Source organism: Lagopus leucura, unplaced genomic scaffold (assembly GCF_019238085.1).
Source record: "Lagopus leucura isolate 7727_CA_CO unplaced genomic scaffold, USGS_WTPT01 Super-Scaffold_100062, whole genome shotgun sequence".
Taxonomy (NCBI): Eukaryota; Metazoa; Chordata; class Aves; order Galliformes; family Phasianidae; genus Lagopus; species Lagopus leucura.
The window spans coordinates 1,195,591-1,209,747 of NW_024962307.1; the positions used below are offsets into that span (position 1 = coordinate 1,195,591).

General features: G+C 42.3%; 1 protein-coding gene across 1 annotated transcript in view; it reads right to left on the reverse strand.

The window, feature by feature from the left end:
• AAK1 (AP2 associated kinase 1) overlaps nucleotides 1-14,157 on the reverse strand; it is a 62,488-nt gene that overhangs the window by 10,087 nt on the left and 38,244 nt on the right. The gene's annotated exons all lie outside the window — the stretch shown is intronic.

Genomic DNA, 14,157 nt, shown 5'->3' on the forward strand with positions numbered 1-14,157 from the left:
GCCATACTTACATATATGTGGTTCAAAATCTTGTTATATTTCACTTAGAATCATTTTTACAGCTTTAACAATCTGATGGGTTGTTGTTTTTTTTTCCCCCTTTTTTTTTTTTTTTCTTCTCCTTTCTTTTTCCCCCTTTTTTTCTCCCTCCCACATCCCAAGAAGCACAGTCCATTCAAAAGCAGGACTGTTAAACAGCAAACCACAAGCTGGGGGCAGACCAGAAAACTCTCTTCATATGCACCATCACCAGAGGTACTAAGCAAGACTACTGCAGGAGAATTCAGTGCTTTTTCCTCCTCTGAAGCATATACTGGCAATTGAGAAACACCAGCTCTCTTAACCTGCGCTCTGCAGAAGAGGGGCATCCCTACCAATTTTACCTGTCCCCTTCCTCCTGCCCATTTATCAGAAAAAAACCAGAACAAAAATCCCAAACAAACCCAGAAACACAAATGCAAAGATTGAAACACAGTTTTACACACTACTCTAAGGAGAAAGGAGTCTGTTATACAACAGGGATCATACATAAGCTACAGTTATCTACATCAGTTATAGTCAGGCTTTCCATGGTGCTATGTGTACATCTCAGCAGGGTGGCTAATGATGGCACTCCCTTTAGACACAGGCTAGCAGAGAAGTGCAAAAGGAACCACACAGCAGGTTTTTGTTTGTTTGTTTTACCAGCTTTAGAGAGGACTACCTGGAGAACTGAGACAGAATCTTTCCTGGGGCATGGGAAGACAAGGAGAAATGTAGGTGACTGTCTCCTGTTGGCAGATTTGTTTTTCTTTGAATTAAGGAGAAAAAAAACAACATAACAAAAAGAACCACAACTGAAGGTAACTCCTCTGGAAATGAAAGCGGAAGATTAGGTACGTTACAGAAACTGCGTCTGCTACTGTGTCACTGCTACAGGTCTATGAGCTGATCCACCAGCAGTAAAGACCTGGCTATGTTGGGAAGACTGGACTCAGAGCTTCCACTGTTGTTTCTAGAATGCCCACCTGAAAGTGTGAGAGATAGGAATTCAGTATTGAACAGGACACACACATGACAGATTCAGATGTTCAAGAGCAAGCAAGAAAAAAAAAAAAAAGCAAAACATCAAACTTGCTCAAGCTCTTCTCATTACTTGCACCACGATAGCAACAACATTCCCTTTGCTTGCTCTTCCACCCCCTCCCTCCCACCCAAATCTAGTTTGCTAGACTTGCGTGGAAAAACATCACAGCAGCTTCTCTGCCAAGGGGAATCTCTACTAACCATTTATTTTCCCCCAGTTTACATCTAAGCTGCAGAATTCTGTCCTTGCTACAGGATCTAAAACATAATTACAAGTACTCTCAATGGAAAGAATTGTTCAAAGTTATACATCTTGAAAATTAGTTGCTGTTTTTAGAGCATCTTTTGAGTTTCCAACCACTTCAGGGAGACTTGAGCTTTTTATAAGTGGTGCTTTGACACTGAAGGGAAGATGCTCTTCTTTATTCAAGGTAGCCTATCTTGGCCCAACTTTGGTAGAAATCTTCTCTGACTTCCAGCTGGAGCAGAGTTTCTAATGTCTGAGAACATTTCCTAATGAGCATCAGTCTTTGGAAGCTAGCATTAGATGCAGAGCAGGTGTACAGCACACTCATGCTGTAAACAAAAATGGCAGTTAGGGAAGTCAAAAAAAAAGTTCCACAAAACTGAAAAATATAATCAGACAAAAGGAGCTCTGTTATACATTTCCAAGCCTATGCAAGCACACCAAAAGCTGGTAAAGCCTTTTGATGGCTTGACTACACAGAGAAGATCCATCTGATTGGCTGGCCATACTCCAAAACACTAGCCTACTCAGCAGAATCATTTGTCTTAGGGAAAGAGTACTGTTTCTTGGTTTCAACCTTACTTAATGCTACAGCTGTCTGCAAAGATCACATTAATACATGGTAGGTAAGAGGAATACTGCAAAAGGACAATCCTTCCAGTTTGTGTCCTAAGGACTAAGAACATTCAAAGCTCTTCAAAGGAGATGGGTACCATCTACCAGACTTTTTACCCTCAGTTCCCACAAGCACCTTTGAAAATCATCAATCAGAAATGAAAAACTCACTTTCAGCAGGAGTCTCATGGTTCTTAAATGATTATTATCACTTCCCTCTCTTGTGCATCATGCCAACTTGACTTTCTCCTTCTACTGGCTTGAACAGAAAGTAAAAAGCTCAGAGAATAAGAGTTTGGCATCATATTTTAGACAGAGGTATTGGTGTGCCCTGCCTGGCAGACTGGTAGGAATTACTTCATGGGACCTAAAGGTGCTTGTAAGTCTGTATCTCCTTCTGGCCATGGAATTTTTTCCACAAATAAAGAAGCTAGAGACACTTCAGGGCAAATACAAATCAGAGAAAGACTGAGCTCACTAAATACCGCAGTGGTAATGCCTTTATAGTTTGTGATTTGCATTATTTCATGCTGCAACACCACTGCCCCAGAATTTATGTTCATTGTTTCTGTTTTTCTTTTCCTTTTTCACACCCAAATCCTGGCTTACCTTGTGAATTTTTGGATATCAACACTGGAATTGGATCAAACTCATCTTCTGTCACTTTTTCAGAGCCCTCAGGAGCATCAAAGCCTGCTATCAGGTTAGTATCTTCTGCAGCATAAAGGAGAAACAGAGGTATAGAAGCAAAGATAGCAGAGAAAGCTGGTTAGAATTGCCAAAAAGTGTTAGAGTATCTTAATGTTTTCAGAAACAGGGTTTATAAGCAGAGTTTCATTTAAAATGTGAAATAAAGTTGGTAAGTCTTTGGTAAAGAAGGTAAGAAATAAAAGAGCCAATTAAATATGAAAGTAGAGGGGGAAAAAAGCCCCAAAACTTGAACCAAAAGGCAAGGCATGAGAATCAAAATCAAGTTCAGCCAGTTCAAAGGCTCAACAGCCAGCATAGCTCAGTGCTATGGTGAACATCATCCTGTGGCCATCAGATATAGCGCAGTTTGATAGTGATGGGGCTCTCCAGTTACCAGCTCTCATGCACAGAGAGAAGACAAAGGCTGGAAAAAGATACAGAAGGAATTCCAGTCATCTACTCAAGGCAAGACCCCCAAATTTTCACCCACAGGGTAAAAACAAATTCAATGTAAAAGTCAGATTTCCAAGGAATCTAAGATGTAACTAGACACCCAGAGAGACTTTAAAGGCATCTAGAGAAGTTCTGGCATGTAATTCTACTTGTTTTAAGCCACCCGAACAGGAATTAGATCCTTGGTAAGAGGCTTTCAGTCATCTCCGCAGATCAGCCACAGATGTGCCTTACCAAGCAATTATGGACCTTCAGGGACTTCCACACTTCCTACATCACTACTAGTTTCTTCAGATGTCTAAAATACCTTCCAAAGTCTGCTTCTCAGCTACTACCTGAAGTACTTCTGAAAGCACAGCAAGGACCTGTACAAATCAATGGTTTCCAAGGAAAAGGAGCACTGCTATGAGATCATGAACAAAAGTTCTCTACCAGAGGTTGACAAATACACTATCAAGTTTTGGGTGATGCAAGGAGCCAATTGTAGAAGTATTCCGTCCTCTAGAGGATCAAATTCAGGAAAAGAATATAGATTTTACAGAAGATTAGGCTGTGAAGTGTTAGACTTTCATCTTAACAGAAAGTCTTGTCATCAGTGTCTCTGGAGTTACAATTGGCTCTTTAGGACACACCAGGGAACTTCTGCAAGCATCCTATTTCCATCTCACTTCATTTATAACTACTGCTCATACCCCTGCGGTTTGGTGCACAAGAAGCTATTCAGGGAAACGCAAGTTAAAGAAAGCTGAGCAAAACCACCACACCCCTAAAACACAACAGCCCAGAGAAGTACAAAGAAAAGGATGCTCAGCCCTGGCATTCAAGCTCTAGCTCTGTCTTCTCAAGGCAAAAGATATAACAGAAGTCCCAGTCTTGCTCCCAGTATTCACTCCAAGCATGGCTGCTGGAGTCTGCTGACATTTGCTGTTGTCCTCAAGGGACACACACACTGTTCACAACTGCTTTAACCCATCAGAGTGCCAGAACAGAGCAGGAAGAACTGACCATGCATGTCACACCAGCTGAGAGCTCTTCAAACTATTCCAGTGCCACTGCTGAAGCTACACCACAGACTGGGCCCAGATTTCAGCTGGATGTTCTGCAGCCTGGAGAAAAGTCATCTAATTGAAGATGACTTCCCAGGGCTGGGACAGGGAACAGAACTCAGACCACAGCACAGTATTTCGATAACTCTCCTATAAGCCCAAATTACCAGCCATATAAAAGCTGAGCTTTTACTCTTAGGAATCATCACACACCACCTCTAGCTCCTCCACACTGCTATTTTGTGTTAGTGTACAATCCTAACATTTTTCAGCTGGATGGTGCACTTAAGACTCTCATTTATGTTTGCAGAGACACTGCGGTCTGACTGGAGAGCCTCCTCCTGATAACCTCTGAAAATGTAAACAGCCTCCAGATCTGAAGGCGCTCAGTCACATGCTACAGACAAACACTGACGAACAAGACATGTTCAGTTAGTTTCAGAAACCTCTGACATCAAAACAGATCCTTATCAGGCTCACTTGCCTTGCAGCATCAAGACATCAGATCACATGTGCAAATGGCAAAATGAGAGTGTACTCACTCAAAAACCTGAAGAAGGATTGTACACAAAAGCCTACCTGCCTAATAAACTCACTGTTTTGCTTTGTATTGTAAAAAATACCACCCCTCCGTATCTACAATCAGGCTGAACACTTCAATCTATCCCCTTAGTACTTTCATAAGCATTACAAGTTTCGCTGGCTTGGGAAGAAAACAAAGCAAAGGCATGGAAAAAAACCACCACCAAAACACGGGTCATAGCAGCTGCTTGCACAAACTGCTATCAGCTTCTCAATTCACATCAAGTAATGACCCAGTCCCGGGGCTGGTGAGGATTAGAGGCAAAAAGGAACAGTTTACCTTTGTGAGGTTGAGCCGTAAAAGCCACAGGAGCAAACTCATCCAAGAGGTCAGCAGCAGGGTTAGAAAGCAGAGAACAGTCAAGCAGAGAATCTTCCCCAGTGAGAGAGTCTGAATCCAGGTTAGCATCCCAAGGCAGCCAGGCAGAACAAGACACAGACAGCGTTAAGCTCATGTTGGCACGTTCCTATTCCCATCCGTTTAGCGTACAACACACTGAAGCAAAGCCAGCACAAAGCATTTTTTGTAACGGAAAATATTTCTTACAGTTCTGTGCTCAGGGCAGAGGGATTCCCCACACCTTTAACAACATATAACAGATTCTCTGGTGCTAACTGTTCTCTGAAGCAGAGTATTTGACAATAAAATCCCACACAAGTGATACTCCAGGTTTCAAAGCATGTCCATCAGACCAATGCTTCGAGATGGTGGGCTGAAGTAATACTGTACCATTGAAACCTTAAGGAACATGCAGCATCCACTTAGAAAACATACAAGCAAGTGAACTTTACACTGGTGGAAAAAGCAGTGAGAAGAGACGCTCCAGTCCACGCAGGCAGTGCTTTCTGATTCACTATAGCACTGTTCCACAGCCCACCCGCAGTGCAGTGCACCCACAGTCCCTCCTGCCTCACCCACCTGTCCTGTTGGAAGCAACCGACTCAGTCTGGGACACGAGGCATTGGGGCAGTGGAGCCTCAAGGCCTGGTATGAGGCTCTCAACGGCTACATCAGGTTTTCCTTTCCAAACGTGTGAAATACCAGAGAAGAAGCCAGAGGTTAGTTTGCAAGGCCCCACATAAGTAAGAATCAAGAATACAGATGTCTGAATCCTTTAGTGATCCTTTAATACCTGGCAGCTACACTGGGAGCAACAAGATGCTCTCAGGCTTACGTTCACTTAATTACAAGAGAAGATTCACACACTCATGTTTGGTGCATCTGAGTTTCTCCTATTTTGTTTTGAGATGTGTGCGTGTGTGCATGCACACATGCAAAAAGCCAAATTTGAACTATCCAAAGGCTGAAACTGGAGGTTAACAGTGGCTGTCCTGCAGCCAGATAAGCAATCATAAGCTTTAGCAAGGATCTTTTCCAGGAACAGATAATACTGACCTTTAAGGAGTCTCCTTGCAACATTAAAAAGCCACTGGTGAGCCCCTAGCATGCTCGCAGGTAAGCTTGTACACAGCCACAATGTGGGATCTTTTTTCATTTTGAAGTGTTCTGTGGAACAAAGTTTGCTGTCCACTGTGAGAAGTAAGAAGTTTTGGAACTCAACATGTTACTGAAAACACCAGTCTGCTTAACACTGATATTCATATATGGATACAAAGGAAGATGCTCACAGAGGCTGGATAGGAAGATTTGTGTTTATCTAATCCTTCAAGCGAAGGGGAAGAGACAGAGGATGACTGTCAATACAGTCACACCAGCCAGCTACAACATTTCTCTTCCTCAAGGACCAAAAATCAAGGTAATGAGCCAAGAAATGAAATTGAAGAACAAAGATGCACCCCAGTGCTAGGGCTAGAAATGGTTTAGCTGAGCAACCTAAGAGAGAACCATGAACGTTTACATTTTCGTAGCAGTGAGTCTCTGTGATTTGTAGGATCACATTCTAAGAGAATTCAGACAACTGCCACGAATTGCTAAAGGAAGAAGAGAAGTCTTACAGTTAAGCAACTTGTTTCCTACCTTTCCATTCAAAGCTACAAGGTTTCAACCAAGGAATTCTAGCTTGGACCCAAAACCAGAGCATCTGACTGCAGGCAACTGCAGCCTGCAATTATTACTCTGTAATGCATTTGGCAGGTTGGTCAAAATACGACTCTGCAACATTCAGACCTTCAACCTGTTTTGCAGCCTGCCACATCCAGGCTTGTGGCAGCCCAGGACATTCACTCTCACAATATATCACAGAGCAAAGGCAACACAGCCCTTGTCAAAGGCTGATGCAGGGCAATTTGGGTGTCCAGCAATAGCCACACACACATAGTCCTTTGCAGAAACTGAAGGGTTTCTGCTTCTTCTTTAGCCAGTGATGACCACTCCTCTACCCAAGCTCTGCAACTTTTTACCATTGCATTTCACCAACATCAGCAGCTGTTTTCAGAGCCCAGGAGGGTAAACATGCAGAGTTAGCATGCAGGACAAGGCATGCTATGGCAGACAGAGGGGAGGAGGAGGTACCCTGCATTGGTTTCTTTTGTTTTTACCATTCACAGCATCTGATGTGCTACCGAAAGGGTCAGCGAGAGGCAGGATATCAGGGAGCAGAAGCGCAGTCTCAGGAGATTTGAGTCCCTCAATCAGTTTTTCTGGGTTAAGCAGGAAAAGGAAGAAGGAAAGCAGAGAAAAAGCAAAAGAAAAAAAAGACAACATTAATCAGGTGCTCAATTCAGTGGCTTATCACATCAGCCTCAGAAAAGCAACTAGATGATTCCGCGTGCAAGAAACACTGCTGCATAGAGAACATCTTTCCATTAAGGACAGAGAAACCCAGAAAGCTGAGGACATCCTTACCCACTGAACACTGCTCTCCCAAAGAGGCCGCTATAATATGGCTTATATGACCCACTGAAAACACAAAACCTACTCTCACCCTCATATACTAAGGAGCTCTGTTTTGTTTTAATCTTTATATAATGGGAAGAAACAGAATGGATGATCAGAAATTAGAGCTGAGTTTACAGCTTTTATTTGCTAAGCCCTCCAGGGCTCATGCAAAACTAGAAAACAGACACTACAGTGTCAGACATCAGAACCTGCCCCTGGGATACACAGCTGTCCCACTGCCCATTATTTGAGCTATCAAGCTTAAAACCAGGTGTGGTCTCAGCTGTATGACTCCTGTGGTTTCCATTAATCCTTTGCACAGGGAAATTTAGACTGCTTCTGTAAAAGGTTAACCTGAATCATTAATCTGGGGGAACGAGTGGTTTTTGCAATAAAACTAACCAGATTTTCAGTATTGAGCTTCATTATTTCACTTTTTTTTTTTTTTTTTTTTTTTAAACAGACTAAGATGAACATAAAATTCCTAGTACTCATTAGAAGTAATCACCCTCAGTAGAACAGCATTGATAAAACTTGCTGCATGGGGACAAATCTGGCTATTCCAATGCATTTAACCCTTAACATCAGAACAAGCTACGGCATATCACAGCTATGGCCTCTACAGCATTTTTACATCTGTAGTCTATGCTCTGAGTTCAGAGGCTAGCACCATTTATTGTCCAAAGAAAACATGCTTATAACTGCACAAAAGAATAGGCTCTGGAATACTGCTGTATATAAGACTTACCATGCTTAGAAAGTCAAAGAAAAGCTTAAGTTGCACAGCTATGTACATAGTAATGGTATCAATCTTTTTTACTGCCCCACATAAATAATGGAATAGCCTTGTGGCTTCAGAACTACTTATTCAAAGCAAGACAAGTTCTGCTCTCTGTAAAAAACTTCACAAGTCAATGCATTAAAGCAACTGAAGGAGGAGGAAGAAACTCCAAAAATGGATCCAAGAGGCAGCTGTTCTATCAGCAAATGCCTGAAGGTCAATGAAGTGCAAACCCCAGTGGGAGCAGCAGCCTTGAACATACTTGAAACCTTCCAACTTTAGCAGGAATTTTTTTTTTTTTTTTTTTTTCCTTCTTTAAAGGATGGACTTGCAGAAGGAACAGCCACAGAGGCATCACTGACAACTTCTCACCTACACAGTAAGGGCTTTCCCGTGGATCAGCACAGAGGCTGGAGCAAGGGTTTTCCAACAAAAAGAGGTGGGTAAGAGGAATGGCCCTCAGGAACTGACTGCAGCACACTAGGAAAAGACAGCACAGGAGAGAAACATGCGGACAAGAGGACAGGGAACATGCTTAACTCCTTTTTTCCAAAACAGAAGTTTTGGAAAAACAAGGCCTGTCTGCAAATGCCCAGCTCTTCAAGGACTGGCATCGACACATATCTTCCAAATGACACACACAGTACCTGGAATTGTTCCTTTCATGATTCTGTTTCCAAACATTTTGCTCCTTCAAGTCTCCCTCTTTCCCCCTTACCTTTCCAAACAGCCTATTCCTTTTCCAATACTGCAGATTTTCCACTTAACACAGTGAAACTCTCTCTTGCTCAGGTACTAGGAAGCTATATCTTTACAACATGTGAAGTTTACAAGATTAAAGCTTTTCTTCTACTCCCATCCATCCCCTGGGCTCAGCTGACCTTAAGGAAAACTTTAGGATGACAGCTGCTCTTTATCTTACTTTGTTATTTGCTTCATGCTTGCTTCTTCTGCTTTTGGTTCTAATCTCTCAATGTTGCAGGTCACCACAACTCTTAGTGTGTGATTAAAAGGAATTTTATTCCTCTTGAGTGAGGCTGAGAAACTCACAAAAACAAAAAGGTATCAGGATGAGTGGGAGGGGAGATACCAACAATAAAAATCAGGTTCTACTTTGAGGTTTAGCAGTTCATTTCCTCAGGTTTTGTATTGTCTAACACCTTGTACTAAAGCCAAAGAATAAAAAAGTCACTGAGTGGGGGGAAAATAACGTCTAACAAGAACAAGTAGCGAAGGCCTAGAAAAACCACAGCTCCACATTAGCTAGCAGGAATACCTTCTGTATAGTGAAGTCTGGTCTGTTCAGCACAGCATGCTTTTTTCAAAGCACACGTGTGTTAACAGTTTCTCAGAATTCATACCAGACATCCCTAAGCCCAAGAACAGAAGAAAAAAATGGGGGATTAGTGGTCTCCCACACAAGCACACCAGCTTCAAGTCATGCAAACACAAAGCTACTATCAACTGCAGAACAGACTCCACTAGTAAAACTGCACGTAATGTTTCATAGACTTGGGTATGGACTTCTTTATCATCTAACTGCCATCCCCTCAGCAAAGATCTTCCATTGGAGTAAGAACAAGAGGTGACAGTTTCTTGTGACTCTCAGGATGAATCTCTTCCATGCTGCAGTTTCAGGATCCACTGCAACTAATTTTATGCATGTATGGAGTGTAACACAACAAAGCACATTCTGCATCAGTCACCATGCTGTTAAATTCAAAGTTTTCTATCAGAGGGCCTCTGTTTTTTTCCTATTAAAATCAAAACAAACAACACACTGCAAAAAAAGCAAAGCAAGAGTAGAACCTACAACTGGGTGCTCTCAGAGGTATTCTCCCCCAAAATAGCTTCCTTAGGGGATGAACACAAAAACTTTTCCTCTGATTTATATTGATATAAGAAGGATGCAATGCCATTTAACATCCCAATTCTGAATCTACATTATGAGGCAAGAAAGCAAGAGATCAGATTTCATCTGTAAATTAAGGAGCACAGCTTTGGACAATCTTGTAAGAACATGTTGATCTTTCTCCTCAGATTGCTTCCTTTCCAAAACATGCACAGTTCTAATTTCTGGACATTTACAATCAATTTGCACTTTGTCTCTGCAACATCACCACTGCCAAAATTGGCATGCCATATTTCTTCTCAGCAATACACCTGTTTAAGCAAAAAAGTATATGCAGAAAGCACTTGAAGATTAAGAAGAGTGATGTAAAAAGTAATCAAAAGATAAGGAAGGGAAATGAGGTTTTAGTTAGAGCAGGCTACTAAAGAGGACAAAGCCTCCTGAGAGACTTGGCAGTTAAAATGGCAACAGAGGGCCAAAGCCTGCCACACTCTGGTAAAGCACCAAACAGTCAAGATGCAACATCTCAAAGCCAAGGTGCCCACCAGCCAGGCATTGCACACAGTATGGGCATTACTCACTCGTGTACTGCAGAGAAATAGCAAAAAGAAAGATAATTCAATAGAGCACACAGCAGAGTTCTTTTCTTCGGACGTCAACTGAGAAAGAAAAGACAAAGGCGTAAATATCCCACCAAGTCAACGTGCTGCGAGTGGGAGGGCAAACTACTAAGGAAAGTATGGATTAGTTGCTCAGGAAGATTTGTGCCCAGTGATTAATCAAGTATTAAAGGAAGCCCTGCACACTATACAGCCACAGAGTACTTTGGCTAATCCAGGGAAAGGACAGGACTAGTTTTCCTAATAGAGTTTCTGCCAATTTATATAGTACAAATAAAAAAAAGAAGAGATAAATGTGTATTTAAAGCAGATCACTTGCTATTATGTATACACAACTCTGTAAACACCAGAGAACAGGAGAACAAACTATAACAGTGCCTCTTTAAGAGACCAAAAGCATAAAATATTCATTGAATACTCAGGTTTGCCCAGGGAATCTTGAAGTCACTGCTCCTGGAGGTGCTCAAGGAACACAGATGTGGCACTGAGGGACGTGGGAAGTGAGCATAACGGGATGGGTTGGGGCTGGACCTGATGGTCATTGAGGTCTTCTCCAACCTTAATTATTCTATGATTAAATTCTTAAATATTTGTCCAAAAACACCCCTTCAGATCAAACTGAAACCCTGGTAGAAATAACATAGGGACTATTTACAGTGATTTATTTGGGGTTCCAGTGGTAGACTGATTTTAAGACTACATTGCATTCTAAGTAAAATAGCACTAATCAGATGAATAGTATGCACTCTGCATCTTCCCAAATCAAGATATAATGTCAAATTGTTAGTACCCAAAAATGTGCCTGTGTATGTGTGCTGCCACCTAAGCCCAGCTAATGCATTATTTTGGAACAAAATTTCTTATTAATATCTGTGTGTGTGTGTGTGTGTGTGTGTGTATCTTAACATCACTACAAGCAACCTGAAATAGATGGGTGCAGTTATTTTCTTTATGGGTCTAAGGTAGAGGGAGTTATGTTGGTTGAAAACACTAACAGCCCTACTACCCCACTAACATCAAAGCAGGCCAACTTGTGTTGTCCTTATGACAAGGATGCTAATGATTTGAGTGCTAACTCATGCTTTCAGAAGCAGAAACTGGCAGATCCAAGCAGTCTGAGCTCAATATTTCACGATTTGTTATGTATATGCAGTTCTTCAAATATTGCAATAGCCTGATGCTCGCCTCCAGCTCACACACTGCTCTACCATCCTGCTTGGAAAGTCTGCAAAACATGTTTCTGAAGGTCGTGTGTTACAAGATTATGAGAAAAAAATGCCCAGTTTTGCTTAAAACTCCTACTTCTAAAGCCAATTGTATATTTAGGAACAGGCACCAGGCCCACATCTTTTTAGATAAGCTAAGGTTAGAAAACTGGCCAAGGGTATGCGTGTAAATACGTTGTTTTTGAAGCTAACTGCAATCTGTTTACCTTCCTCAGCCCAGAGAAGCACCTTCCTGTAAAACACACAAAAACCCATGGGTATTTGAAAGAAATGAAAACAACAAAAAATATTATCCAAGCATCGTTTAGAAGCCTCAGAGAACACTGATGTGACAACAGCTCTTCAATAAGCGATATTATTTGCCTTTTCACCCAAAGTGAGAATATCCAGCCCATGCCTGGACGGCACAGGCACACTGTGCTTCCATACCCTGCTACGTCTGCATCTTTATTCTGCAGTGCTCTACAGGGAATTTTGCTTATTTCACTTTCTGTTATGGCCAAGACAGCATTGTTTTGTGTCACTACTCTTCAAGTAACTACATGAAAGCCATGTTTGTCTCCTCACTGTAATTAGGATGAATTATTGCAGAGAGTAAATGGTTGTGTAAATAGGTAAAGAATGACCTGTTTGAAAGAGAAAGGAGTGGAAGGGAAAAAACTTCTTGTGCAGACAATATTTAGGTAGATGAGGCTGCGGAAAGCCACACTGTCCTGTAATGCATGAAGCAGCATGGTGCAGCCAGCAGCATGGGCGGGTTTGTGCTCCATCCAGGGCTCTTTCTCAGCTCTCACCCCAGTGTTGCTGCTCAGCAGCTGCTCCTTGCTCATCCTGCAAAAGACCCACATCCACCTCCCCAGCTCTGCTTCTGCACAGAGAATCAACCAGGACTGCAACAGAGGGTATCAGGGAACCCTCAGCTGGGACTAGAGAGGAACACAGAATCACAGAATTGTAGGGGTTGGAAGGGACCTCCAGAGATCGAGTCCAACCCCCTGCCAAAACAGGTTCCCTACACCAGGTCACACAAGTGGGTGTCCAGGTGGGTCTCAAATATCTCCAGAGAAGGAGACTCCACAACCTCCCTGGGCAGCCTGTTCTAATGCTCCATCACCCTCGCTGTAAAGAAGTTCTTGTTCACATTTGTGCGGAACTTCCTATGTTGCAGTTTCTGGCTGCATTCCAGATCAAAGTCTTGGCTTTCCCTCTGAGCATTCTGATGAAAGGCGAGGAAGCACCAGCCAACATCCAAGCAATACCACCTGCATGCTCAGGTGCAAAAGGACCGTGCTTGTTGCTTGAGCAACAAAGAGGAGCTGAGCTCTCAGCCAGACCTCAGCTAGTGTGGGCTAAGAACACAAAGCTGACCTACGAGGCTCTGTAAGGCAAACAGAAAATATCAAATCAAAGCCTCACTTATGCTTGTGCTGAAAGCCTTGCTGAATAATACTGCTCTGGTAACCAAGGGGGACAGGCTCACACTTTTACTTCTGCCTTGAGGAAATAAACACAAAATGTTCTCACAGCAATTTTTCTTCTCTGAAACAAATATTTAGCAAGCATTTAAACATAATTCAGCTGCTGCTTCACAAAATGAAGGCAGCTTAGTAACATGCAGTTGAAGATGTTGACAAACTCGGAGACACAGGTCAGCTCCGGCTCTACGATCCAAGGGGAACACCTAAAGGAAAGCCTTCCATGTACACAACATTACACCCTCACATTAGGAAAACCAACTATGTGATGAGTGCTCACATAGGTGAAAAAGACTGTCAGTAACTCCTGTTTCTCTTCAGTTGTAATGCACTTCTCATGCTCTTTGAGCACCAACCAGAACAAAGCACTTCTACAAAACTATAGGAAAAAGATTTTTTTTCCTGAATTGCTTAACTCTCCATGGAAAGAGATCTTTACGAAAACATTGGTTCTCAACAAACTCCCAGTGGTTCAGAGCGTGAGCTGAAGACAAGGGTGAGTGCTGGAACAAGCCTTCATTCTCTGGAGCTAGCTGACAAGAAGGGACCTGTCACACACATTCACCAGAGGGCTTAGAGAAACTCCTTAAGAACAATGTCATATTCCAAATCTCACTGATTTGCAAATAAGCTCCTAAGTGCTTAAATAATCTTGTGCTAAAAGTG